The sequence below is a fragment of the Brachyistius frenatus genome, unplaced genomic scaffold, assembly GCF_029030835.1.
Source record: "Brachyistius frenatus isolate BFR_SWC_R1_liver_20210118 unplaced genomic scaffold, ASM2903083v1 Contig_5, whole genome shotgun sequence".
In the NCBI taxonomy this organism is placed as follows: domain Eukaryota; kingdom Metazoa; phylum Chordata; class Actinopteri; family Embiotocidae; genus Brachyistius; species Brachyistius frenatus.
In genome coordinates this window covers 694,197-719,601 of record NW_027210604.1, presented here as the reverse complement: position 1 = coordinate 719,601, position 25,405 = coordinate 694,197, and the positions used below count along the sequence as shown (strand labels likewise).

The 25,405-nt window shown below is 44.8% G+C and overlaps 1 long non-coding RNA gene across 1 annotated transcript in view; it reads left to right on the top strand.

Moving 5' to 3' along the window:
• Positions 1-13,117, top strand: part of LOC138631474 (uncharacterized) — a 103,245-nt gene extending 90,128 nt beyond the window's left edge. The window contains exon 3 of the long non-coding RNA XR_011311722.1: positions 13,107-13,117. This is a non-coding gene — a long non-coding RNA (uncharacterized lncRNA). The remainder of the gene's footprint in view (positions 1-13,106) is intronic.
• Positions 13,118-25,405: the final 12,288 nt, after the last annotated feature.

Here is a 25,405-nt window from a genome sequence, read left to right as displayed (position 1 = left end):
CCGTTTACTCTTTCTAACTGTTATGCCAGCCTTTGCGTTGACAGTTAGATGAATCCTTTAGGAGTATAGATGGGGAAAGAATTGCAGTCGAAGACGAAGGAAACTTTTAAGAGACGGAATAAAAAAAAAGAACGAAGGACAGGACAGAGAAAAGGTGAGAGGAAGAGGTGACCGGGTAAAAAGGAGAGGAAGGGGGGGGAGTAAAGATGGGGTGGAAGAGAGAAATGAGAAAATAGAGATGAGGAAAACATAGAGGAAGGAGACAGAGCTGGAAATGGAGAAATTGGTGAGGGAGAGCGAGCCAGCCAGGAGCGGGGTTAAAATTCTTTCAGATCAGGTACACATAATAGGCCTCGTTAATATTCATAGTTTCCTCAGGTACAGCGAAGGTTAAATTTTACTTACTTTTCAACTCTCATTACTAATACATGATGGCAATAAGAATATTCAAAGCGGACGGGTGACCAAAGGTTGATGAGAACCGTACCTTTCCTCTGACATTTAAACACATTACCATTTCAGGGCCCCTTCCTCTCAATCGCGCCCGCCAGAATAAATTGCCAGCTAATCACGACCCGTCCTGCGAGCTCCACCTGAATGATGATATTCCAGGCGAAGTCCACCCCTCCTCCATCAGAACCCGACTCTCATTATGTGGAGAAGAAGAGGCCGGGTATGTGTGAGAAGACTTGATCTATCCATCTACCTATTTATCTGTCTAATATCTATCTGGCTGCTAATCAGATGCAAGGACCACAACTGTTGTTTGCAGAGCATTTATAGGGTCAAACTTCTGATCTGAATCATGCAAATAAAACGTCATTATAACTTCAGAGGAACACAACATGTGCCTAGAATTTTCCAAATTATATTGAGAGCTTAAAAAGTCTTCTAGGGCTTCTAAACAAGTCCTTTTAGGTTTACTTCCACAGTATGCTGAAGCTCAATGTGTATTCTGATTTAACGGTTTCTTTCATCAGTTTTAATGCAGCAATGTGAAGATCAACTACTATACTTGGTTAACGATGGTAGAATATGAATAAACCCTCATAAAACAGCATATTTTGTTATTGTACTACAACTGCAGATTTGTAGCTCAAGGCATGTTTTAGTCGACCCAGTATCACGGCGAAGTGTGAAATAGACACGCCGGGCCACTACAGCAAAACGTGAAATAGCCACTCGGGGGCCAGTCTGGGGCGTGACAGTTACACGCTTTGAAAGTGTGAAACTTACATGCGTGCAAATGCAGTGTGACAGGGATCATGTGACCAAGGTCCTGCAACAGAGGCAACAAAGGACATATTTTGGCAGTATCAGGAGGCAGGAGGGGCGACAACCGTTTTATTGAGTTGTTTTTTTTTTGTTTCCTAACTCCAACCATGTCTCTTGGCTATAAGTTTCATTTTCCTGTAAATCACACGGCGATACGCAAGCACTTTGTTTTCATTTTCATCCACTACAGGAAAACGTGAAAATGTCACGCCTAGAGAGGCCAAAGCGTGGCTATTTCACGTTTGTTTTTTGTAATACATCCAAGGTTGAGTTTAGAAAAACTGCACACATGAATAACATGCAGCATTTAAAGAACGAGCTGCCACAGCCTCAAAGGACGATCATGAGTGTTCAGGCATTCAAAACGACAATATCGGTGTGTGTCTGAATGAGAGACAGCTCCCTTCCCAGGTGGAGCGGTGACATGCCGGAGCTTTAGGTGAACAAACAGGGACAAAGCTCTCTCCATCAGGACCGATCAGCATCAGAGCCGGCTGACATGACATGGAAGTGTCTGTCGCCCCGAGGCAGTCACTACGGCAACAGGAGAGATGACAGGAGAGGAGAGAGGACGAGCGTAGAGGGCAGAGGCAGGTAGCTGGAAAACCACCCACCTCTACAGATTGCTGCACAGCAGGGGTTTTTTGGGGGGTTTTATTATTATTGCTGTACTTTTGAGGATCATTTCGAGCTCCAGTCTAATCCATATTCCAGTCATAATTTTAAACACTCTTACCTGAGATTTTTTTTAATTTAATTTAATTTTTTTTTATCAAATTGAAGCGAGTACAGAAATGCAAACACAGCTAACAAAAATACCCAAACTCCTTATTTTGACAACTTGAATCTAGATAATGGGAAGATTTCCGGGTCCTAAGGTGTGAAAGGCTGATAAACATTCAGTGTTAACCTTCATAGTCGAGTCCAACGCCGAGCAGCACTCGGCCTCGAGACAGACGCAGGAAAACCCTGAAGTTTTTTTTTGTGTGCGTTAACTTCCTTTCCAGTCTCGTTGTTTTCACGCTGGGCCGAGGCTCTCGGTTTGTTTTGGACTTGAGTGACAGCCAGCGGTATTTGAAGAAGTGTGATAGCGCCTGTTTTACCGCAACAGTGCCCGTCGTGTGATTCTCCAGCGTCGACTTCAAGGCCTCCTTTGAAGTGATCAAAGTGAAACAGTAACTATGTCAAATCGTCCGTCTGGACAGAGTTGAAGGAAGCCATCATCCACCCATTGATTCGTACCATTACACACCTCTGCTGGGCTTCTTTTTGTTGTTGTTATTTCTTTGCTCGACTTGTTAATCTTTAAGAACCTCGAGGACGACGGAAGTTTCTGCTCTGGAAATCCTCCCGTTTACATCCAAATAAACTGGATATTTTTCGAACTTATTTTCTATCTAATAATATTATTTTCTAATCTGATGTTACCACACCCAAATTCACGGGGTGAATATAAGAGTCTGGCCACTCTGCAGTTTATCACGTCCAGTTGTTGCATCCTAATGGAAGTGGGCCTCGGGGTCATTTAGAAACTACAGTTTCAACCTATCGGCACGTCCTAGTGTGCATGTGAACACATTCGGCATGTTTAGTGACCACAGAAAGTGATGAACAAATCTGGTTTGTTTGGTGTAATTAGAAACCATTCACATACACACACACACACACACACACACACACATACACACATCCAGCAGATTGATGCATATCTGAGCACCTGTTCCCATAGTTGTGCATCAACTTTTATCCTCCTGACGACTGCACGGAGGCTGCGTCTTCTGTCCTAATGAAACATCTAGCGTTACCATTGCGGGTGTCGAATAACACGTCACGTGATGCGGCTTGCGTATGTTGCGCAACAGTTTGCAGTGCGTGTCGTTTTCCTATCACTAACTTCATAGCAATAAGCGCTAAGTGAAATAAGAAAAGGTCTCCTGGATTACGAGGTTAACGAGAACCTGCCTCTCTTGTCTACAAAACTTTCCATCCCTCCTTCCCTCCCCCCCCTCCCTGCCCCCCCCCCCACCTCCTCCCCCTGCTGCTGTTTTCTTTTCTCCCCCTCTCGCACGAATCCCCCCGCTCGCCTGTTTGTCACTTAAACGAAAGCTCGCAGACTGACAGGCCGATATCTGAGTCTTTAAAACGAAACTACCAGCAAATTAATTTTTCATCCTTTCTTATCAGTGACTGATGGGCCGCCGGGTCCCTCCCCCCCAAAAAAATAAAAACCTCTGTGTCCCCGCGGGCAACTCCTGCAGCCCGGGAACCAAGGTTTTCATCCTAAACGGTGGTAAATGGCTCGCCGCACAAATAATGCATAAACAGCTGTTTTGCCCAAGTAAGTTATCCTCTTAAAAGATTCAGAACCCTCTCTCTCCCTCTCTCTCCGCCGGCCCACAGTCTCCGGCTCTCTCTCTGCCTATCTCCCTCACTCAGCTAATTCATCAATTTCTTATGATAGCAACAGTTCTGCTCGGCGCGGGTGTTAAGTACCAATTAGGGGGGCGGGTTCCCCTCGGCCCGTTCTGCCACACCTCTCCTCCTCCTCTTACAACCCCTCTCTTCCTCTCTCTCCTCTCTCTCTCTCCTCCTCCTCTCCTCCTCCCTGTCCATTTTCTTGTTATTTTTTTTGAATTTTTGTTTTGTTTATTTCCCAGCTGTAACCCCCCCCCCCTCCACCCCCCACCCCTTCCCCCCACATCCACATCCACCAACTCAGTTCTTCATGTCTATCAAATCTTTGCCTTTCGTCTCAGAAGTCCAAATTGGAAAGATTTTCTCGACTCTTTATTAACTTTTTAGTACTTTAAATTATTTATTCTAGATAATCACTGATCAAAAGGCGGGAAAAAAAAAACACACACATCAATCAGGAGAAAACTTCTCGCGGGCGGTGGAAAGTTGCCCGCTTTGCCTCGACGGCACCACCTCGCTCTGGCGTTCAGGTGGTTTGGGTTTCTGGACGCCTGAATCGGAAACCAGTTTGCGCTCGCGGTTCGGTTCAGGCCGATGCAACCAGCACAGGAAAATACTGGTGGAATAACAGATGGTTGTGTTTCTCAGCGTGTCAGAAGTTTGCCCTTCAAAACTGTGTGCATCTCTGCCTGTGTGTGAAAATGAAGAAGTATGTTTTGAGTATGGGGGAAGATGAAGAAGATCTTTTTTCTTTTTTTTTTCTTTTCTTTTTCCTCCTGATAGCAGTTCTGGCATTATAATTAGGATAGGATAGGATAGGATAGGAGAGGAGAGGCAGGTCGCCATCTTGGTTTGTGAAGTGCTGCCACTTGGCCCCTCGGAGTCGTCTTCAGACTCCTACAGAGGAAGCGGAGACGGAGGAGGGAGGGAGTGGAGACTGTTGTGTCTTGTGTCTCTTGAGCCTCTCAGATGTCGCTGCCAAACGTCACACGCGCCGCACGCTGCCAGCTCGCAAGAAAACACTCCTGCCAACCAGAACACATACAAGTAACGGGCTTCTTCTATAGAGTGGAAAGGAAGAAGAAAACCTAATTCAAAATCCTAATTTTTTTTTAATTTTTTTTTTTTTTTATATCAAATCCAGCCCTAAAACATGATGCAGCTCAGCAGCAAGTCCTGCTTGACCTTTTTTTCTCAACAGCGACTGTAATTGTTTCTTTTTTTTTTTTTTTTAAGCAGGATTTAGCATTCATGATGAATTCGGCCAGGTCTAAAGTATACTGATGTCAGAATTTAAGCATCTGTTAACTTGAATGTGCGCACCTGATGTTCACATAGTTTAAGTTGTAAGGACACAGTTAGCTAAACTGACAACAAAAATAGATCCTGACTTGTTCACTTTACGAAAAAAAAAAAAAAAAAGAAGCTTTTTAAACCTTCTTGGAAAGTTTTTGAACTCGTGTCCCCTCTTGAGACGTTACACATTTAGGATCTTTTTCAGGAGCGATTTATCCCTTTTTATTCTCCGCTATTTTCAACAATTATATCAAATACTTTACCACGCCGTGATCTCAGCTTTTCACCGGGGGTCGGCAACACAAACCCTGCCCTGTTTATCCGTCTTCCGCCCCTCGTCTCTTCCTCCTCGTTCTATTTTTCCTCTCGCGCTGATATGGAGTTAAAAGAGATCTCTTCTCCAATCAAATTACGCCGGTTTTCCTCATACGGAGCCTGCGAGTCAGAGCCCAGGGAAAACGAAACCAAGAGTATAAAAACCCATCTTTGAAACTGTCCCCAGATTCTGGGAACCTTTCAAGTGCGCCATCTAGATTCATTTACTCCCCCTTTCATGTTAGAAATTTGGTTTCATGATGGCAATTAGCCCTTTCGTGTCCCGACCAATTATTCCATTAAATTAACGACTCTTCCAAGATAATAAGGGCCGTAATTGATTTTATCTGGGTAGCCAGGCTTCCTTCTTCTCCAGCTCTAGTGTGTCGTTACACCTCATTTAAAGGGCTTTTCTACCATCCTACCCTCATTAGTGCGCTGTGTGTGTGTGTGTGTGTGTGTGTGTGTGTGTGTGTGTGTGTGTGTGTGTGTGTGTGTGTGCGCGCGTGCCTGAGCAGCACTTCATCTCCTAACCCCCCACACGCAGTCAACACACACACACACACACACACACACACACACACACACACACACACACACACTGCAAATCAGCATCCAAGCTGTGTAAAGTAATTTGTCAAACATTGCCTTTAATGAAATACACGGAGGGATCTGCGACACAAACGGGGGCGTTTGTTCCTCCCTTTGTTGTTTCTTCTGTTTCCTCACCCGCCACCATCACCGCATTGCCGCTCTGCTTTACTCCCCCCCCACTCCCCCTTTAATTTAAAGAAAAGTCACACGCTTTTATTAAAAATAGGAGAACAGAAAGAAAATAAAGTGTCAAGGAGGGGGAAAGGAGTCGAACGGGCGGTTGGGTGGAAAAGACGAGGAGTTGGGTGGTGTTAGAGGTGGTGGAGGGGTTAAATGAATCATTCATTAGGTCCACAGAGAAAGGGAGGAAAGAGAGGGAGCATGAAGGAGAGAAAGAGGAGGAGGAGGAGGAGGAGGAAGAGGAGGAGGTTGTTCAAAGGGGAACGCCGTTGATTTTTTTTCTGGCCCATGCACAGAAGCAGGAGGTCGGTCGCGGGGAGCCCGGGGGGAGCCGAGGCTGTCTCCAGTGGAGAGATGGGCGTTCGGTTTGGTGTAAAGTCAAGCCTCCCCCCTTCCGCGTGCCCCCGGGCTGATAGGGTCGGCCTCCAGATCTCTCTAATGAAGCCCCTGGCCTCTTCACCGCAGGCTGCAAAAAATATCAAAATAGGAACGAGAGATTTTTAAACTGAGCTCGTCACAGACTCACTGTTCTTTCTTCCGTTTCCTCTGGAAAAGTGGCTTTCGGGTTAATGGGTATCTACATGTGACCCCCCGATCCCCCCCCCCCCCCCCCACACACACACCACCACCACCAGTCAGAGCTCGTAGATGTCGGTGTTGTAAGCTGTTCAAACAGAATGGTTTTCCTCTCCCAGTATTTTTTTATTTTGATCTTTTTTTTTTTTTTTTTTTATATCTAAAGTGTAAGCAGGTGGATTTATCCAGAGTTGCACTGGACAAACAAACTGACCAAAAATTTGAAGTGTAAATAAAACGTCTGGCGGTTTGGAAGAGAGCGATGTAATGGCATCGGTTTCCCGTGGGAAAGTACGGTCTGACGGCAAAGTGGGGAACATATTGCAGTCAGAATGTTTTTAGGTGGCTGAAATCCATTTTTGTTGCTGCTCTTATGTACAGCAGTTGGTAGCTTAGCTTCTACGCCGGTACAGCTGCCTGCTTCAAAACCCGGGACGTGTCGACCTCCATCTGCTGCCCACGTCACCCTGATTTCAAATGATGCAAAACTATTCTTTATGGCCTTTTGTGGAGAAATTGCTTTTTAAAAATTGCATTAAATTCTAATGAGACTGTTCAGACTGAGGTATCTGATATGAAAGTGGCCTTAATCTGAATTAAACAGACATTTCCATGACATTTGTGCCGTTCACACTTTTGCCAGCGGTCTTAAACGCAGCCAGAAAAGCGTACCCGACTCCACGGTGAAATCGCTCCTGCAATTTTACCCGCATTTTTTGCAGAGTTTTGATCTTCATCCGCACCTTCATCTCTTCACCCCTCCCTCCTTTTTCTCTCCAGCAATGCTCCGCTCTCCTTCCCACTGAGTCCCTCTGAGGAGCTGAACACACACTGAGAAAGGCCAACGGTTTCACGCACACACACACACACACACACACACACACACACACACACACACACACACACACACACACACACACACACACACACACACACACACACACACACACACACACACACACACTGCTCACCCGCAGTCTTTGATTTCTGCAATCCTAAGCAACCAGCCGCCACCCAGGAGCCTCGGATCACCCGAACACCAGCAGGTTCATGCTAATTGAATTTCCTCATTACTATCAGTGCCGTCATTAATCCCATTAAGCCACTTATTAATCAGAGCAGAATTAGATCGCAGGAAGTGGTGGGAGTCTGGTGATCGGTCTGTGAAGCTATGTGCTCAAACCTGAATCCACTATATATTTACATTAAATGCAACTTAATTTTTTTTTTTGTAAAATCACTGAAACAACTTCTCACAATCACAATATAACACACAGTAAAGGAAATCAATATTTTTTGTTTTAAAAACTTTTTTTTTTAAATACAGTTTGTTACACTGTGTACCTCATGCCATTGTACAGTGCGTAATAGAACAATAACTGCAGAGATTATTAAGGTGTTATTGTTCAGTGCAATTCTAGCTATATCTCTTATAGACCTGGTTATTTATTAATACCTGAAGTTATCTTATCAGAATTTCATTATCGTGTCATACTTGTTGTCTAAGTGCAACATAAACCAATCATACAGGCTTACCGTGGCACAACACCTGGTATAATCTGACTCACGGTTGCTGACAACGATGTGTTACATTCACTGGTGACGACTGCGTCTAAAGTTACGTCGCTATTGAATTTAATTCCGTTTCATTTCATAAAACAAAGAGTAAATCAAAACCACTTATTTTCTTTCCCCCCGTTTTCTTTCTCTGTAACGAATCAAAACACAAGCACATCAACTCACCACATCTATGCGTTAAGCCTTTTCCGCACTGCAGCTTTGTGCTGCGGGCTGTTGTCTATTAATGGATTCTGGCACTGATAAAATTCATTGACTGACTTAATATGCTATTGCATCAACTCGCCTGTCGTTAACAAGGGAGGGAGAGACGCACTTCTGCAGGCAAAACTCCTCTGAATCTTCTCCCTCTCATCGCCTTTTCCCCTCCTTCTTCTGACTTTCCCCCTTATTGTAATTCCACAAATGTAGTGATATCCCCGGGACAGAAAATCTAAGAAACCTCTGATAGTGATTTTTCAAGCAATTTCCTTGTAGGTTTTTCAGCTCTCTTTCGCCTCGTTTTCTCTCCTTTTTAAATCACTTCGGGGAGATACTGGAGCACTGTGGCGACTAATTAGATTAGCAGCTAAATTAAAAGTTGATTATTCCCTGGATATCCCCTGGAAATATATTTACACAGTGCCATTTAACTTTTAAAACCAGCAGCTTTTCGTGAACTATCAGCCCCGTTAGTGTGATAGCTCGAGGCCGCGTCACCGGGGACCGAGTGCACGTGCGTTATCGTGCGTGTGTGTGTGTGTGTGTGTGTGTGTGTGTGTGTGTGTGTGTGTGTGTGTGTGTGTGTGTGTGTGTGTGTGTGTGTGTGTGCGCGCGCGTCTGTGCTCGCACACGGGCAGTACACACCGAGGCTAATTAAGTTAATTTAAACACTCTGAAAGTCCTTCTGATGAGGCTAATTACGGCTGCGGCTCATCATTAGCGCTGCCGAGGCCTCGTTAAAGGAGAACACTTTGAGTTGGATGAAACAACATTATTCGCGACCAATGGAGAGCTGAGATCTCCACAGCATGTCCGTCTCTGTCTGGCAGCTGATATGTTTGTAGGATTTCTTTTTAAAGGTAAATTCACCTTTATTACAATTTGGGTCTAAATTTGTGTCGTGTTACCTGTTGTTTTCATTAGTTCTTGAGTTAATTGCTGTTAACTGTGCGATATTGTCATGTCTAGGATTGGGATGATCAGCTCTAGGAATATTCATGATTCTCATTTCATCTGAAATCTTGCAGCCTTGTTTAATTGGCATAAGCAAAACAAAAACAAAACCAGGCCTCACCTGAATTTTCGGGCAGTAAGCTTAACTCCCTGTCCACCTGTACACTGTCCCTATCACGCTTTGCTAAATAGGGACCAAAGCCTTTTGCAGTTTGCATCTGAACCGCCAATAGGAACTCTGAAATGACGTAGCAAGTGACCCGGTATCATGGCAAAGAATAAGCACCATCTTTTCAGAGTCCAGAGCGTGCCTCCTGATTCTTGTGTGGCCTCCTGAGCACAAATATTTACACCTCAGCAAGCATAAAAGTTCAGCCTTCAATTTCGTTGTGATGTGGTAGGAAATGCTGGAGTTAATTAAAAGCATACTTGTTGTTGTGACTTGAGTGAATTGTATAACTGTCTTATTTCTCTATTGTCCCTCGCCGATGTCCCGTATTAACGTGGCTTCAGCCTTTTGTTCTTTTCATTTTTTTTTTTTTGCAGAAAAGACATCCGCCTGAAACTCACACGTGCCAAACTTTATCACCATCGATCCGCTCTGATACCACCTCCCTCCGTCCGTCTCATTTTTGCTCTGTGTTTAAATGTGATGTGTGCATGTACAGTAGAGTGCACTGAGTGGACACCGGGCCGGCCAGGAGCTGAAAAACAAGGGGCCTCGCCATTCATAATTCACTAGGTGGAAGAGTACTGTAAGAGTGGAGGTGGGGGGGCGGAGGGGGGGGGGCAGGCAGGTCCATTAATGGAGTAATCTCGTTCTGATCGGTGGGGGAGTAAAAACATTTCAGCTCCTGCTTTGATGGGGTTTTGTTCGCGTGTTGGTTTTTTTTTTCCGCTGCGACTGAAAGTTAACATGGTCATTCAGGGGTTGGGAGTGAACATAATAACCTCCAAACCCGGTTCGAGAACACTGTACAACTTCCAAAATATAAGACGGTCAGTGAAGGAAGCCGTTTTTGTCTCTTACTTCCTGACTCACGAATCTAAGTGCGTTAACAGTTTTAAAGTGATCCACAAATATCTGTAAAATCAAGTCAGAGGTGGCAATTTGACAGGCATGAAGTCTGAATGCCAACTTCGGAAAAAATACCTGAACGGATCGACGTGAAGATGGGTGCATTCATATTTTATATTTACACAAAATTTGAACTAAACACAAACTAAACTAGACAGCGCGGGGATTGAATATATCAGCCAAGGCTGCACAGTCCTCCAAGTATTTTTGTTCTTATTATTATTTTAATAATAGAAAATGTTTGCAGTTTAAAAAAAAAATGTGCACGTCAAAATTCTCAGTGTGAAATTCAGTCTTTTTTTTTTAGGTGCGGTATTTAATGAGAAAATGATGCAATTACTCAACATCACTGTTAATAAATAATTTTCAAATTCATCAAGCGGCTAATAAACTGGAAATTATCACCCAACTCCACAGCCATACCATAAACTCTGTGTTTTAGTAGAAACTTCACTGCTAAACAGCATCCGCCCTTCCCTATAACGTCAACGTGTAGAGAATCCCCAAATTTGCACGTATTTTGACCTCTAGTGGCCGTAGTAGGTATGACGGGAGCAAGTCAGGGAGGCGTGTTACTATGGAGACGGATTTTCCTCTCAGATGTTGGAGAAAATTACATGGAAGGTGTTTGAGTTTGATTTTGATTCATCTGGTAGCGAGAAGCATGAATACAAACGCTGAAATAGACAACTGTTTGCTAATGGTCCCACCATAGCAACCATAACTGGGTGATGCCATTTCAGTTTTTCATTCATAGATTCACACCAATAATCAATTATTTCTTTCATCTGATTTACAATTTCAGAGACACGTGTTTTAAGATATTCTGCAAACAGACAAATGTGACGGAAACCACTAAACCAAAGACTGAAAAAACAAAAGCGTGCCAGGATAAATTAAAAAAAAAAAAAAATCATCCTCGCACACACATTCACGGTAGCATGCCAAATGACAAACGCACACACACACACGAGTGCATGTAGCTCTCAGTTTTACAGACACACAGGGAGTCCTGGCCTCCTCATTGATTCTCGCTCACTGACTGTCCCACCGGCCTTGTCCTTTAAAACATGGCCGTTAGGAAACTCACTGGCGTGTGTGACTGTGTGTGTGTGTGTGTGTGTGTGTGTGTGTTTGTGTTCGTGAGTTCCTTCCTCACATTATGTGCATGACTGGACTCCGAGCACTAACAGACAGCCATGATTTCTGTTACCCAGGCAGCTCTGCAGGGACAGACACAGAGACACAGAGACACACAGAGAGAGAGAGGGCCGAGCCACATATCAAACCAACTCACTGTTTTGCTCAGAGGTTAGAGTTCAAGAGTGTCATGCCAGAGAGTGTGTGTGTGTGTGTGTGTGTGTGTGTGTGTGTGTGTGTGTGTGTGTGTGTGTGTGTGTGTGTGTGTGTGTGTGTGTGTGTGTGTGTGTGTGTGTGTGTTTTCTTTCCTCTCCTCACCCTTATTATCTTCCTTTCCTTTCTCGCAACTCTTTCTTCTTCCTCTCGTCCTCCTGATATTTCACCCTACCACCTTTCTGTCTTTTTTTCCTCTGGAGAGTCCAACACGGTGTGAAGGGTGAAGGTCACATGACCAGTGAAGGCAGCAGAGGCCTCGGCGTTGGGAGCTTTTCCGGTTTGGACTAAATCTGGAATATAACGCTTGTGGTACTCGCAGCGAACTCTGAGGTAAAATAGCACTTTAAGAGAAATGGAAATTAATGAAGACACGTATAACAATATATTAGAGCTGAAATGAATATTTTTGCTTTCCATTCATCGGTTTTACATAAATATATCATCCCTTTGTTGTTGTCGTTATAATATAAAAACATTTTTATTAGTATAATGCAACTATCGTTCTCCTTATCCTTATCATCACTCAAATGATTAAAGTAAAGAAAATGATCTTCCCCGCTTACCTGCATGGAAAAATTAAGACGGTACAAAGTGCAAACTCGTGACTTTAATGTCTTAAAAAGGACAACACAAATTTGTAATAAGTAATTTTTGGGGATAATTTAATATTGTAATGTAACTATTTTAACCCCAAAGAGCTCAAACAAACAGTGGTCGTCAGCTGAGCGTAAAAACAATAGCAGAGGAGCCCACTACTTCCAGTGTTATCTCGGCTCCCTCCCTCCCTCTCCTCCTCCCTCTCCTCCTCATCTCTCAGCTTTCGCCTGCCTTCTCTCCCTGCTCTTCTCCTCCACCTCCAACCCCTGGAGAATGTTTCATGCTGGCCATGCCGGGTTTTTACGTGCCATTGGCTTTGCCATGTTACAGTTCTGTCTGCCGTCTCCTGCATCATTTAACAGAAACCTCCCACAGCGGGACGGCAGACAGGTAGAAGGAGAAGCGAGCTGGAGCTGGATGGGGTGAAGTGGGGCTGAGGGAGGCTTTGGGGATGAACACGGTAATAAGACAAAAGGAGAGACAAGAAGTGGAGAGCAGGAGAAAGGGGAAGAAAAAAAAAAATCATCCCAGTGTGTGAACAATAATCTGCTTGCGTGTTCAAAGAGATTCTCCTTCTGGTCTCATCCGAAACAAAACTTTATCAAATCGTGCAAAATTCGCGAGTCATAAAGTTTCAGCTGTTCACTTTCACTTTTGAGGCCTTCTTCTCAGACCGGGCACACCCGCCAAGAAAAATAACAGCGTCATTGGTTTCTACAGATTTCCTTAAACATAGCAATTATGATTCTTGTCGTCCCCCCCCTCCCACTTCCCCCCTTAAAGCTACAGCTGAACAATGAGATGAAATCTGGAGGGCAACTATAAACAGTGTTATACTATGTAAAGGGGAAATTACAAACAACATGATATTCAGTTGTTTCATTTGGAGGCTTCCTCTCTCTCTTTTTTACATCCTCTCATGACGCATGTGAAATGTTGAACAGTTAAATAAGTCTCCTTGCACAAGCTTAATCCCCCCCCCAAAAAAAAATTAGTCTCACATGCGAGAAGTTGCACTTCAGAGGTTTTTCTCAACTCCGCTCGCACCACAGTTTTTTTTATTTTGGTTTCAGCCAGCTCTTCGCTGCTCGATCACGTAAATGTTTTAGGAAATGACATAAGCGCTGCCCCTCCGGGAGCCCCGTAAGATGTTTCTTCGGAGTCCGGGAGGAGTGTAACTTCTTTATACCCCCCCTCCCCCTCCCTCACACCTCCGCTGCCCAGAGGAGGGTAAATTATCCTGGCAGCTGGCCTTTAAGTATTCAGCCAGAACTCCTTCAGCTCTGCTCAGTCTGCAGGACGAACAGCATGCGAGATGGTTAGTGGATTGAAGGGAAGATCAAGTTGGAGAGAAGAAGGAGTGTGAAATGGTAGATTCAATTTATGTACTCAATGCACCCTCATCTTCAGACGTATGTTTGACCATTAAAAAAAAAATTAAAAAAAATAACTAACAAATACACTGACCAGACGGGCAAAAAACAAAGACAACAACACTTGAAGAGGACAGCGAGGAGGGAAGAGATCAGGCAGAAAATGGTGGTTCTTAGTTATACAAGCAGCCCTCAGCTCAGGCGGCTGCCAACACAGAAATGATCTCATTGGTTGCATAAAATGTTAGTGGGCGGGGCCAAAGACTCATCCACTGGTGAAAAGTGGTGGCAGAGATGATTCCTGTCAATAAATTATTTACCCCCGAATTAAAAAAAAAAAAAAAAAAAAAAATTCAGCTGCAGATTTCGATGACATTTAATGTTTCCCTTGTCGAGATGTTTATTAAAAAAAGAAAAAGGGAAAAAAAGAGAACCTTTAAAATAGATTTTTTTTTTTTTTTTTCTTGCTTAGGTTTTTAACAAATGACCGAACTTGGTCCGAAACAATCTCGGGTGCTGTTTACAAAATTAAATAACATAGAAAATGGGGAAAAAAAAAAAAGAAAAAAAAAAGGGGAGACTTACAGTAAGAGAGAGACGGGAGAGATGAAACTCTCCGCCACACCTGGCAAAGGGTCAGCAAAGCACTCTGCACCCATAACCAGGTTAATGGGTAGGTGGTGGGTGAGTGGGGACGACGACGGGGGTAATGGAGGAGGGGGGAGGGGGGCTGTTTTTGAGTAAAGCTGAAGAGTAAAGTAAAGCAGACAGAAGAAGGGAAGGGGGGGGGAGTAAAAGGGAGAAAGGAAGGTTCTGTTTTTTGTTTTTCTGGCTTGCGTCTCCTCTCCCTGGATCTGTCTCCTCCTCCTCTTCCTCCTCCTCCTCCTCCTCTTCGCCTGTTTTAATCTGACTAAATAGGATAACCTGCTCTTCATAAAAAATGGATGCCACTTCATTCGGCGGGACCCACCGGCAGGGCCCCCGGAGTCCACGGCCGGCAGAGTGTTGGGGCCCCCTCGACTAACAGGGCCAACCAAAATCACCGGCCGTAATTAATTACTACCCCCCCCACACACACACACACACACGCACTCACGCACTCTTGCTTCGCCACCCCCCCCCCCCATTCCTCGGCATCCATCAGCCAGGAAATTTGGTTAAAATGCAAGAGGAGGTGAGGTGAGAGGAAGGAGGGCGAGACAGAGAGGACGGACGAGCGAGCCCATGAAGGAAAGAAAGAAACATTGTGGTGGAGGGAGGTGGGGGGGGGGGGGGGGGTGCGCGAGCCGGTGCTTGCTAGGCAGTGCGAGCGGCTTTTTACCCAATCACGTGGGAGAGTTTGTCAAGCAGGAGATTGCAGTCTGAAATATTAATGTGGCCCTCCTGCTCCTCCTCCTCCTCCTCCTCCTCCCCCTTCCTCCTCCTACTCTTCCTCCTCCTCCCCAAGACCGAGCGAGCCAGCTCTCCTGGAAGGGACACTCGCCCCGTCAATATTTCATGAGCCCGGCCGGGACCCAGACACAGGCAGGCTCTGCTGGGCCGCCCGCCCCCTTTAACGCTACATGCATCAGCCATCCCGGCCTTTAATGTAGCCAGCGGTGGTGGTGGTGGGGGGTAAAGTGTGGGCGAGAGAGGTTGGGAGACGAGAGGGGGCATCTCGGTGAGCTTACGCCGGAATAAGCCTCCTTAAAAAAAACAAAAAAAAACGAGGAAGTAAGTGAGGAAGAGACGTGATGAAGACGGAGTGGAAACGTCACGGTGGACTGACTCCTCAAAGCTCGTCAGAATCAGAGTGGGACACTCTTGTCTTGGCAGCACGGAGTCCTGGAAACCCCCTCGGAGGTGGACAGTGGAGAGTTTCCGTGACGGATTCGCAGCCGTATTGTGTTGATGTCTGTGGTTTGCGCTCCGAGAGGTGGACGTACCTCCACACGGACCAGAACCGTCATAACGGCAGTTTTTGTTCCCGATTCAGCAGTTCTGTCCGAGCAGCGCGGCCGGCTCCGTCTTTTAGCTTTTAACATGTTTATCGGGATAGAAAACGATTTTGTTTTAGTTTCCAGAATCAACAACAACAACAACAACAACAAAAAAAAAATCAAATGTCATGCGCGTACAGTTAAATCTCTCCTGACTCGTGCGTGTTTTTACAGTCGCGTTGTACGCGTCCACGCGTGTTTCGATTCGGGGCGTGTCATACCGGGACAAACTTTTTGGTTTGATAAATAAAACTCGCACCACGAGAAAGGAAACGTATCGAGGTCACGATGTCATGACCTTATTATTACTTCCAGCGATAACAAGCACGGCTGCCAGCGGATGCGAGGGTGGAGGGAGGAAGTGGTTCGGTCACAAAATATTTGAAGGGCAAACTGATTGCGTTCACGTACAAGTCTCCGACGCAGTTGTAGGTTTTTGAAATGAATGCTAAATTATTTCTCAAGTGTTTTGCCATTTCGTCAAGAATCATGTCATAACAGAAATAGGTGAAATGTCGTGATGTTATTTTGGCGCCGTGTCGCTCACCCCCTCTTTAAGAAGCCCCGGTTAGACCCACGGATGGCTGAAGAGAACTGGATTCTGTGCTCTGACTCGGCACCACCTTCCGGTTTTAATAAAAGTTCGCTAACTGCATGCTCGTAAAGATTTGCCAGATTGCAGATGAATTGGATTTGTGGCAAATTGTCTCAGACCCATGAAGGCTCTTTCATTCCTTCCTTTCAATATATGACGCATAACGTAACCAGACGATAACCGTTTATAGTTGCATTCATTTCAAACAGCGTAGCATCTGGGGGGTCAAACAGGTCGTAAACACAGCAGCTAAAATGAGGGAACTGCTTTATTCGAAGAGAGGAGAGAAGAGGAGCTTGATCAATTTGAACAGCCGGTTAAATATGAGTGGACCGACTGTTCATTCGCTTATTCTTGCACTATTTTTTTACTTCGTATGAAATAGATGAAATTTGAATGTTGGTGGAAAATATCAGCTGCCCTTCAAAGATGCTCCATCCATTGACCTCCAGTGTGTGTGAGTCACCGCTCGGTGTATTCTGTGTGTGTCGAGTCTCCTTTTGGCTGGCGTGTGTGGTGTGTGTGTGTGTGGATGGGGGGTGAGGTAGACGGAGGACCCCTGAAAGCCCCCGTCGGGGTCCCGGTCTCCTGACCTGTGACCCCCCCCCTCGGAGCTCTCGGTGTGTCCTGACGCCTCAATAATTGATGTGAGGGAAAAGGGACGTCCCGCCTTGGGAGCGACCCTCTCGCCTACACGCACACACACACACACACACACACACGGATACACCCCCCCCCCCCCCACAAACACACACACTCATACACTCCTCACGACACGTTCACACACACGCAGGCTTATTGATTTTGTTAACTGAGCCGATGCTGTGGACACGCGGGCTGAGTGGCAGGGTTTAGGAGGGGGAAGTAAACACATCCTTTGACTGTCTGTCACTCAGCGAGGCTTTTTTTGTTGTTGTTGTTGTTGTTGTTGTTTTGTTTTGCTTTTTTTTTTCCCGTTCTTTCCGGATCGGCCGGCTGATGGATGGACGCAACTCTTTTCTTCAGCTCTGGCCTGCTTCGAATTCACACGGCAGCCTCGGCAGCAGAGCCGCCCGGTGCAGCTGCAGCTGCAGGTGGATGCCGAGCGGCTCCGCTGCAGCGGTTTGGGCTTCAGAGACTTGTTGGAGGGGAATACTGAAGGTGGACCGTGTTTCTGCACTTCTGGGCTGCGGCAATATTTTCTCACCAGGTCGCTTCAGCTCGCACGACGTGTTTTTTTTTTTTTTTTTTTTCAAAGACGCATATCACAGCAGCGGTATATACGATACATAATATAATACGCAAATCTTATTTCTAATGTGACGTGATTAGACAGCCTGCGTTTTAACCAACGTAAAAATGCTCGGGCTGAGATATAAGTAACGATATCTCGACTTCAGATCCAGTTTCTTAACTAGACTTTTTTTTTTTTTTCCAAAAATTCATTTGAAGAAAAATACATTTTCATTACAGGTACAAAGCTTTAGTCTTCATGCAGTTTGGAGGGGGGAGAGCGTAACCCAGGTTGTTTTATTCTTTAACTGCCTCACGTGATATCAGTAAACGCCGACTTGCCGGCCACACAGAGAAAGCTAAAGTTATTGCGACATTGCAACTCAGACAGATACGCGGCCAAATTTTTGCTTTAAAAGAGTTAAATAAGGTGTTCTGAAATCGATATCTAAAAATCTGAAAGAGTTATTTTATCTCCTGAGTTCGAGCGTTCGCTAACTGCTGAGGAGATTTACTTCTATAGCTCCATATTCTATAAATATTGTAAGGAATTTACTATGTTTTGTGCCTTGAGATGACTTGTGTTGTTTTTTTTAGTTTTTGGCGGCATGTAACAAAAAAAAACCCAATTAAATTGAACTACTGCCTAAACAAATCAAAATGTATTCGCTTTGAAAAACAAATATATTAGTGTGGATGTAGCCAAGGTTGAAATTCGTTTTTACATTTTTTTATATATATATATCAGATGAAACAATTCTCTCGGTGCCGTAAAAGTTCTGGAAGCTTTGCCTCTAATTTTAGTTACGGCATCGCTGTGGCTGCTGACGAGGATCATCGAGGCCGCGCACAAAATCACAAAGCGACACGTGCGCCATCTCGTCGAGGGATAAACACACATCCCGCGCAGCAGATCTTTGCCACTTCCTCGCCGCCTCCTCGCGGCTCTCGCTCTGCCCCAGGTGTCCTCTCCTCTGGTCTTTGCTGTCTTTTGTCTGCTAAGTACCAGTTTACAATATTGATGAGGCCTGGAGGTCGGACCAGCAGCAGGACACACAGTCTGGGGGGCTTCTTACACAGTAAGTGTGTTAGAGTGGTTTGTGTATTTAAAGACTGTACGTGTCGGGGGTTATGATGTACATGCGTGTGTGTGTGTGTGTGTGTGTGTGTGTGTGTGTGTGTGTGTGTGTGTGTGTGTGTGTGTGTGTGTGTGTGTGTGTGTGTGTGTGTGTGTGTGTGTGTGTGTGTGTGTGTGTGTGTGTGTGTGTGTGTGTGTGTGTGTGTGTTCACGTGTGCTTCCGACTGGACACAGTTTACGTGGAGAGCAGTTGAGAAGCATTAGGACACTGGTTTTTTAAATTTTTTTATTTTGTCTCCGTACTGGAGCACCACAAATTCAAAAAGGACACAAGGACTGGAAAGTTTAAGTGCAAACTTTCAGCATTATGCATTTATTCATAATAAATTAGCAGGAATTAGTCGTTTTCATCATTAATCTCTTCACTTAATTAATTAAAATAAACTTAGTGAATTAATTATATTTCAAAAGCAAAAAAAAAAAAACAGACCTGTAAAGCATTTAATTCTCAACAAACTGAAACAATCTTTTCATAACTGTGGGTAAATGTTGTTGCCAGCTCCTGTCACGAATGACTGGAGTTAATAGGAAAATACAAATTTCTTACTAATCCTCTGCCAACACGCACAAAGAAGGGGGTGAGATGGTGTTTTGATATAATCATCAGCATGACCATCGGGCGGGGAAAAAAAGGTCGGCCGTTGTTTTACGGGAACTTCGACAGCAACGTGTGAGTTGTGGGTCTAATCTGATGTACGATTTTGTCGTTATCTCTTTTTGTTATCGTTAGCAACCTGACAAAAAGGTAATTTTCTTATCTCCAGTTTTCCCTCGTCCTTATCCACTTTTTTTGTTTGTTTTTTTTAATCACGAACCCACTACAAACAAACACACGGCCCTTACCCGGAGTTTCCTTCATCCGCTACAGTTGGTGCAGCTGCAGAGTTGTGAGGCTCACAGTCGCGCCAGAGAGCCGTGAACGCGTCACATCTGTTTAAGTTCGCTCACTTGCCTCCGAGTCAGTTGGAGAATAGATTTTAAGATTTTATTACCATTAGTCTGACTCCTGGTTATGGAGCTGCCGGTGTGTCGGAACATCACCGCGTTAATGTCTTTACAAAATTTACTGATGATCAGTTATTGAGATATTTGGCACCGTGACGTCACCTGTCGCGTTGGGAACTGACGTTTTGAGGCTTTGGCATGTTGGCCACGTGGTTCACTGTCGAAAATAAGAAAGAACGGATAAAAACTAAGTTTTACAACCTTAACTTGGCGGCGACAATAGCTCTTCCTTGTTAGTCTTGCGCTTTCCTTTAACTGACAAGGGGAAGTTGAGTGTGTGTTTGGTGCGGTCTCGATTAAAATGTATCCAGGATCAAAAGATCAGAAGAATTAAACAGCAAACGCGATCTCTGAGCACGAGCTGTCGTACAACACAGCAGCGCAGTCGAGGCTTTCGCAGCCTCGGGGCAAACACACAATTCATGAACGCCCATCATGCAAGCAAGCAGCATCAAAGGCTTCTCTTTATGATGTTGTATCTGCAGTAGCTTTTGTAGTATTGTTGTTGTTTTTTTTATTATTGTCGGTTGTATTGGGGTTCAGATAAGCTAAGATCTGTCTCATAGTCTTCCTCAGCCACTGTCCTCCGCTTCAGATTAAAGGTCATTGTTTGATTTCACTTTAAAATCTTGGACTGATTTAAGAGGAGGAATCTCAGTGGCTGCTCGTACAGATTCAAAGCCTACATGGACATCCATCCATCCATCCATCCATCCATCCATCCATCCATCCATCCATCCATCCAGCTCACATTCACACTTACAGTCAACTTAAAATCCCCAATTGATCTAACACAAATGTCTCTGTACTGTGGGAAGTGTACAACTGTTTGGGAATCACTGCTCGATGGTTTTTAATTTGGAGTGATGCTTGACGCTTTCAGTCGCTGTCATTTAAATGAACATCAACGTGAATCATATTTGAAACGAGGAATTCCTTCAGTTAATGGTATTCCCCTGAAAATAGGATTTCAAAGCCAAATTCTGGCTCAGGTGTCACTTCCCATCATCCCATTCGTTTGTATTTCCAGTAATCTGAAAAGCAGTGCAGTGGGGAGTGACTGACAGCAGTTTTTCCCCGAGCATGCGGAGGAGATAGGAACAGACATTTTCGGACAGATGAAGTGTGAAATTGAAATGTTTTCCACCGTGGGTGGTGTGTGTCACTGACCTTGCATCAAGTGTGATTAAATTCCTGAATATTCTAATGACACATGAAGGCCACGTTGCCCTCTGCGGGTGCAGTCAGATGATTAAAAAAGGAAAAAAAAAGACTTTCAGGTTTGGCTGAACCTTCGCGAAGATTTTGTTCGACATTCATTTGCTATCCTGACCAACCAAGGAGATCTTCCCTGCAAGCGGTCAGCACTTCAAATTTCCAGAATTTCTGTTACTATCTAAATTAGAGGATATTAAGCATTGTCGAAATTTCAATCGCAGTAAAGGTTAAAGCACTGCCAAGCCAGATGTTGCGGTCATTTAAACCCAGACCTCTATGTTTCCCCAGCCAATAAATAACTACTTGTTTTAACCTAAATCTAAATCGTATGGAAGAGGTGCCTGAGTGAATTATTTTATCCCCACTCAAGTTAGCGTGGGGCTAAACAAGCGCTCGCTCTGCCCATAGCACATCATCAGGTCAGCGCAGGAATATCACACCAAACCTTACTTTTAAAAACTGTTAAGTCCGGAGATTTATCTGGCGGTGATTGTTTGGCCTAGTTTATGACGGGCTTCATATAACGGACGTTCGTTTATATGTAAAAGTCCTGCACTACGGGTTCAGTCATAACATTGTCGCGTCATAAAATGTATAAATTTTTCAGTAGTGAGGGCACAGACAGAACGACGTAGTCATGCTAGTAGGGGCGTCACGTCATGCTAGAGAGCCCGATTTGATGAGGAATTCTCATTCGATGGACCGATGCACAGATCAATGGGGTTGTAATACATTCACGTTGTATTGAAGAGGTTTCTTCGTTTAGCTCGGAGCTTGTTGCCTCGCTGCCTCTTCCACGGATCTTGTACCCGCCATAAAAAAGAAAAAACAGAGGACAGACAGTTTGACTCTTTCCACCCAGCTGTTCATAAACTATTCAGAGTTCTACCGCCGCCTGTGAAATCACTTCTCGGCCTCTGACACCGTTCCCCTTCTTTTAGCAACATGCCGCTCTTCGCCACACATGATGTCACCTACCTATGATGTCATTACCGTGAAGGACTACGGCGTTTTCATGGCTGAAGTGGTTTCTCAAAAGGACAGCCACTGAATATTTTAAAAGTTTGACTGCGTTTTTTGTTCTTTTATTATACCTTTAAAAGTTATTTTCCTGTTTTATGTCGCATATATTTAATCATAAATCATTTATTATTTGGACTATTGACATCATTTTGTCAGGGCACCAGATAACACTCTTTTAGTTAACAAACATGCTGATGCACCACTAGTTTAAATGATGAGTCACATCATGCAGGAAATACAATGAGTCATAATGTGGATGAAAAATCATGAGTCATCCCATGTAGAAGCCTCAGTCAGTGTAACCTCTTGCTGTTGTTCCTTTTCTCCTGAATTTAGAAACCATGAATTACCGTTAATTACCAGAGTCTGAAAAACGAGGCCGATGCGATAATCTGCAATACCACCGAGTGCCACTAGAGGTTCAAAGACTCCCATTCAGCTAGTTACATGTAATTGTAAACCAATACATTAGTTCCTCGAGTTATTTTGGCTTTGTTAACTAAAGTCACTCCTTATTAGTTTTCCGGCGGTCCATCTGAAAATAATCTCTTGATTAATTTGAAAATAGGCTTCAAAAAGCCGTGTTTTTTTTTGTTTTCGTTTTTTGTCAGTCTGTTTGATTGACAGTCCTGTAGTAGTCAGGTTACGGCTTATCGGCGGGCGGGACATAGTATCGTCGGGTCTCCAAACAGACCGAGTCAGATCCAACCACTGCTCTGAAAGTGAGCGTTAGTCCTGCAGATGGAAACGCCTCGTTGATGAGAGAGGTCAGAGGTCAGACTGGTTGGAGGGGACAGGAAGCCTACTGCAATTCGGATAATCACTCTTTTACAACTGTGCTGAGCAGAAAAGCCTCTCGGACTCGCAACGTGTCCAACTTTGAGGTGAATGGGCTACGACAGCAGACGTTGGGTTCTGCTCCTCTCAGCCAAGAAACTAAATCTGAGGCTTTAGGTTCACCAAGATTGAACATTTAAAGACTGAGAAAGTGCCATTCAGGCTACATATTTCCACTGAGGCTGCAGATGGTCGATCAGAATCAACAGGACGTCTGGGCGGATGCAGCTGGTGTGACGGTCTTTTCTTGGCATACTTTTGGCCCCTCAATACCATTCAGTCACGGATTACGATGCGATAGCTTATCCGAGCATCGTTGCCTCACCGTGCGCCTCCCCCTCATAAACACAGCTCACCATCTTCTAATGGCTCCTTTCCGGCGGGATAATGCACCGAGTCACAAAGCGCAAGTCACGTTGGCTTTCGCGAACATGACAGCGAGTTCAGGAGCCTTCCTCTGTGACCGGATCTGAAATGACGAGACACAATAACGTTGGCAACGGAGCGGCATCTCGGAGGAAATGTTGCCGGCATCATTCGGAGTTCACGCCACAAAGATTTAAAGTTGCTGTGAGAGCAAAGGGAGGCCCGACCCATTATTAGTACGGCATTTCTAATGAGGTGCTTTTGTAAAACCTCGCCGTCTCATCTTCAAATGGAAAAAAAAAAAAAATCATCGCTGGACAAATGCTAAAGAGTGAGTCTGGATTGTTCATTGTTTCTGGACTCGTGCGTAGTGGAGGTTAAAGCTGTAACACCTGTATACTAGTCTGTAATCAGTCATCTGTCCAGCTGGCGATGGATTACGTCCACGTTTTCGCCGTGAGACGAGCAGGTTCCTGAAGTCAAAACCGAAGTCAATCTGTATGCGGTGAATATGAAAAGCAGCTCAGTCTGAACCAGACGGCCGCGTGTAGACACACCAGATCAATTATGACCGTCCACATGGGTATTTCTCTGGATATTTTTTTTTACCCTCCAAAACAAACGTTGTAAATTTAACATGGCTGCTGCCGCTTTGGGTTGTCCGTGCCCCCCCCCTCTCCCCGCCATCCACACACACACACACACACGCACACACGCACACGCACACACATACACAACAGGTTCGAATCGTATGCTTGGGAGGATATCCATAAAGGGATGGGAAACGTATCAAATATTTACCGCCGGGTCCCAGCTAGCAGTGACATACACTGCATGAATTTAACATGGCCGCCGCAAAGACAAAAGGCAGGACTGTGAGAAAAGCGCACGTCCTGCAGTGTCGACTCGGCGAGACGGAGGGTTTCGGGTTGGGTTGTGAAACATCGGATATAAAAGAGAGGAGTGGGTCGCAGAGCTGTTGTTTGATCTGCACTATTTTTGCTTTGTCGTGCAGAGGAGGAGGGGGAGGGGGGTGAGGCTGCATGGGTGAGTTGTAATGTTGCTTGTGTGTGTGCGTGTGTGCAACTGCTTGCATGCAACCACATTTGTTTGTGCATGTGTATGTTAATGCAAATCCTTGCATTCATGCATTCTTTTTTTTTTTGTGTGTGTGTGTGTGTGTGTGTGTGTGTGTGTGTGTGTGTGTGTGTGTGTGTGTGTGTGTGTGTGTGTGTGTGTGTGTGTGTGTGTGTGTTTTAGCCTTAAATTACGGCTGCTGTTTGTTGAGTGGTCCAGTGGAGCGCACAGTGACAGATGATGTAAATTATTAATTGCAGTCTTTCCTGTAGCTGAGTGTGGTGGGCCTCGTCCTCCTTCTCTCTCTTCCATCTCTTTGTCTCCCTCACTACACTTTCTTTTTTTTTTTTTAAGGTCTTTCTCCCAAAACATCAACCTCATTTCTCCGTCTGCTTCTCCCGTTTGCAGCCGATTCTTCATCCTTCCCTTTCTCCCCCCCCTCGTATATTTGTATCCTCCAGCGTGGGCCCTGAACGGCAGTAGTTCGGGTAAAAATAAAAGATGTTTGTGTTTATCCACCATCGCTTTGGCGAAAGGGTCCCGTAAGGTCAAAGATGCCAGAAGAATTTACATAATTAGAAATTGTTGAATGCATCAGGTGAGGTGGCAGCGTTTCCAAAATGAAAAGTTGTCTTTGCTCCTACCTCGGGACAGATTCAGGACATGCGTACAAATGAATCTTGTCTCATTTGTGCCTTCAGTCTCTTCATCTCTTCGTGTTTACTTGTTGCCTGCTGCGAACAAAACAACTCAACAAACGCGTTGTCACCTCCTGTATTGGAACCGCACAGTCCTGCATGGTAGTCTGTGACTAATGCCACCACCCCCCCACACACACACCATTCCCCCCATTCCCCTCTCCACCCTCATAAATCTGCCAAATAATGTCTGTTGTACTTGGTCTCAAAAACCTCTGTTGCGGGACCTTGGTCACATGATCCCCCCCATCACATGACATTTGCGTGCGCAACTTTCACGCCTTTTGACAGCCCGAAGCGTGACCGTGTCACATTATTTTGCTGTAGCGGACGGGCGTGTCTATTTCACGCTTTGCCGTGATACAGGGTTGTCCTCGTTGGACAAAAACGGCGAGTTATTTTCTTTCTCAAGTGTGCCGAACGCATGGGAACATCAGTCAGAGAGTTGTCAGCTGTAGTCTTTAAAAAA